Genomic DNA, 4761 nt, shown 5'->3' with positions numbered 1-4761 from the left:
TCATTTCTTCTATACATGTATTAAAGAAATAACACCTGCTCACACTCCTTTACATAGTGGGTGTGGCAATAAAAATGATGGCTTAAACATGGGACTTAATTTTGTGCTTTCTAAAACAAGATAAAATAGAGATACTGCCTACAGATTTCTCTAGGAGCATGTGAAGGTAGAAAGAACCTCTATAACTCTTAATAAGCAAAAGCTATGCATGCAACGTGGTGAAAACAATCATAGCAATATTTTTTAAAACTGTTACGCTTGTTAGGACTAAAATTTTAGAACACTAGTGCAAAAAAATTGTTGCAGTGAAAGAGAATGGTGTTTAAGCACTTCATATGGCTACAAATATTAGTACCATTTTCATTGAGTCAAGATAGCGACTATAGCTTTGAATTACTTGCTTTGATAATATTTTAAAGCCATAAGCCACATCAAGTAAAGGAGCTAATATGAATGTATTTGCTGTTGTACAAGAAAAGAAGGAATAAGAAATCACGAAGTTCCTCAACAAAATAACAAGAGACAATTAGATTTAAGTAGCTTTGCGAAAGCTACTACACAAAACCGTCACATGTCAAATATGTCAGTGCACACCTATCCCCACACAAATATTCTCAAGGTGTTGCTATAGGACAGTTAGCTGCCACACCTTCGTTGACACCTGGCATAAGGGAGACCTTTTTTGAACAAAAATTACCCTCTGTTGCCATAAGCAACATTAATTATTTCGAAACAAGTATCATGAGAGGACTGGATGAGTTAATGAGGGGCATTAAGCCAATGTTTCCAAATTGCAGAGAGTAGAATGTATGGCTCAACCCTTTTTTGTTTCCTGATAATAATTGTTGACTTAAATAACCCAAAAGTTACTTTCGCTTTAACTAGATAATAATCTTAACAAAAATATCATTATTGATTTTGTTACGTTACTATTATAAGAATGTGTAAATATAGCTCATCAAAGCATAGCTATGACAATAATGTTACATTATTGAAACGCATTTACAATATCTTGACTCCTGACCTTGTTACTTTTAATTTGAATAAAAACATGCAAGAAACAAAAAGATATATATAATGATTAGAAGGTAAAAAATAAGCATAACTTGAATTTAGTTCAGACTTATTATTGATGATGTCTGTAATTTATATTGGTGGATCAAGAGAAAGAGTACTACAACAAAAGAGAAAAAACTTGAAAGAAGCAAGTGAAAATTCAAATGAAATTATTGCCCATCTGAAACAAAAATGGTATAGTTATAGCCATTGTGTGTTCAATAGGAAATGCATGCAAAATTTTGTAATTAATGGAGTGATATAACCATTGCATTTATGTACATTTATCGATGCTTTACTGAATCTGTGACAATTACAAGCACAAAAATTACAATTACTCAGGCACGACACAGAATGTTTGTTTAAAATCTCTAATTTAAGAATCATAATTAAATGTACATGGAACAAAGTCTTTTTGTTTTATGGATAGTAGTTCACTGTGCTGACCAGCTAGTAAATCTTCTATAATTATATTCAGAGGACAAGGAAACAAAAGTGAATGAGAAATAAGAGGAAGCTAATTGGGTAAAAGCAGAATTTAGACAAGTACATGTACAGACCAGTTGGCGCTGAATATTTGCATTGAATTTTAAGTATAATAATCGTGATACCGTAAATAAAGTAAATTTTTATGCCACCATTTGGGAGTCCTACTTCCAATGGCTGTCTATCGAGCAATCGTTGAAAGAGCTTTTTCTCCGATAACTGCTGTATGTAATTCTGACAGCAATCTTGCTACTACTTACTGACCATCATCTAGCATCTATCATAGGCTCATGGACTTTAATGTGTGCAAATAGAAGATACAGAAGCATAGACATTGCTTTCTCTCAATCCACTATAACTAAAGTATGACTCCAAATGGTGGTAGGAAGATTTGCCTAATTTACTGTATAACAATGAATATATTCAAAATTGAATGAATATACTTAGCTCCAACTGGACTTTATAACTAGAAGACCTGTTGGCGCTAGGTGAGACAGGCAGTTAGCAAAATTGAATTCCCTCAAAAATTTCCACTGATGTACAAGGCATTGAAAACAAAGAAATGCATTAAAATAGATACATGTACATCTACAAGTATTGGGACAAAGACACCTGTTATAGTATTATTGAAACATCATGCATTTACAGCTTTAAGATACCACATGGCAAACAATGCAAGATTCCACTTGGCCAAATGTAATTCCCTCAAAAATTTCCACTGTAAAGTACAAGACATTGAGAACAAAGAAATGCATTAAAATAGATACATATACATCTATATGTATTGGTATAAAGAAACCTGTTATAGTGTTATTGAAATATCATGCATTTACAGCTTTAAGTTACCACATGGTAAATCATGCGAGATAGATGATTTTACTGTATATCTTATGCACAAAGAGGAAGTTGGAACCTTAATGCAACAGTCAAAATGACGCCTAGGACCATTACATTAGAATAGTATCATATGCAAGACACTCTAACAATTACAATCAATTTTAAGCAACTGCATCTTTAATTACAATGATTTCAATTTATGAAACTGTAACTGTGACACCATTTTACATTTTGCTGCTCATTGACGATTGCATCACTCCTACAATAAAAATTTTTTTACACACATACATATAAATTAATGGTGTCACTAATAAGTACTATTCTATTTTGAAATACATGTTCGGTGCCCAATTATAATGGCAAGAAAGGAAAGGGACAAAAGGGGCTAACTTCTGAACTTTAAAAAAAAGACACTATAAAGGATATAGAAAGGCATTAAGAATTTATTCACCCTCAAAATTTGAAATTGTTAAAAGCCACTGATCATACACTCATTATGATATACCCTTACCACAATAATTCAGAAATAGACGTCAATAGTCTAAATAACCTTATTTTAAGATACAGAATTTCCCCATAATTATAATTGGTCACCATTTTGGACTATTAAAAATACAATGGCAAAACAATTCTTACTAAATCTAGGCTGCATAAATGGGCAGGGCTTTATGCCTTGGCTTCATTTCATTAGCCAATAACATGTCCATGCTTTTAAAAAGATCTCTGCAGTGTTTAGTTACAATTGATCATTTATTATCTGTGATTTTTATCATTTTATCAATTAATTTAATGAAGTAAATGGGGCCCTTAAGAAGACCCTCTCTGATAGAGGCCCTAATTAGTTTTACTCCAAACTCCCTTCTCAGGGAGCCTGCCCAATGCCATTTTTCTCTAGTGACACAATTTTCAGAAATACCATGTTTATTTACCAACAATAGAAAAAGATAATGCCAAGGACACATTGTAATTGTACAAAATGTTATAAGGCGCTATCTATTTTACTGTATCATAAATTTCTATCTCAATATCATAAGATGACTTGAAAGTCATTACTTTGACATACTGTTTTTCCTACTGTATACCCAACAGTGCCACTACTGAAACACAATTGACTGACACAGGAAATTGTACTGGCCTTGACGTGGCACAGAAAATTCCGTCTGCTGCTTTCTAGATGAAGATGTAGACGGATTGTCCGTCTTGCCATAACATGGCGTCAGTGCTAACCAAAGCGGAAAAGAGATTATTTTGTCACCACTGTCAAGATTATGTATCTAGAAGTACATATCGCAGGCACAAAGCTCGTGTAGAAAGGTCGAAGAGGATGAAGACAAGTGATGATGAACAAAGTGAAGTTTTTTAGGTAACCGTTTGTCATGTAATGTCATGGTGGCCTCCAGCTCCACGAGCTGAACTGTACCGGCTCAGTCATTATTCTGTTCATAGTCGACAGTTACAGAAATCAGACAACATTATTTATCATAATAATATTTACTTAAGTTATTTTTTCTTATCAGAGTGATAATTAATGAAAAAATTCATAAGTACCACACCCACCCAGGCATAGATCTCAAGTCCTTAGCGAGACTATGGACCTCTTGTATTATGGTAGCTTTTAAAGACATAAAGGAATTGCTCAAGCACTTGCATACTATAATGCTTATAAGGAATTATTATCAGAGTTATGTATGAAAGTGTTAGAAAAAGTCTAGCTATATGTTAAGTTTAGATTGAGTGCATCGTTTTGATCATTGATTGATGCTGCACCATTATAGCTGATTCTTCAAAACTTATTTCTCCATTAATTTAAGCAATTTAATGATTCTAAGATGAATGGACACTTGATGAAATACCAATTTACTAATAAATTCGGATAACACTAGAGATAACTCACCATTAAATCTGGAAAATACAACTGAAGGTAACTACTATATGATGTCAATGTATACAGCAAAATAAAATAGAATATGTTGTAGAAACAGATGATAGTGAAAGTGATGACCATATTGAAGAAGTTTATGAAATTGAAGAAAGTACATTAAGTGACAGTTCAGATGATGAAGATGTACATTATGATCAGCCAGAAATACAAGGGAAAAGTTTGTTTCCCGTAATTAGATCTATTCTACTTTTTATCATGCTCTGGCAAGTAGTTTTTAATGTGTCAGATGCAGCTATGGCAGTTTTGATCATCTTCATTTACAATACTTTGAAGTTAATTAATTCTACATCTCGTAATGCTACAACAAGTGAATGGATCAGTTACTTTCCAGCTACACTCCAGAATGTTCATAATCAGATCATTTGTGATAGCATCAAGTTTCAAAATTATGTTGTTTGCCCAATGTGTCATGCTCTCTATGATTTGGAAAACTGTATTGA

This window comes from Amphimedon queenslandica, unplaced genomic scaffold (assembly GCF_000090795.2).
Source record: "Amphimedon queenslandica unplaced genomic scaffold, v1.1 AMPQUscaffold_13230, whole genome shotgun sequence".
NCBI classification, from domain to species: domain Eukaryota; kingdom Metazoa; phylum Porifera; class Demospongiae; order Haplosclerida; family Niphatidae; genus Amphimedon; species Amphimedon queenslandica.
Note: the sequence above shows the minus strand (reverse complement) of the source record.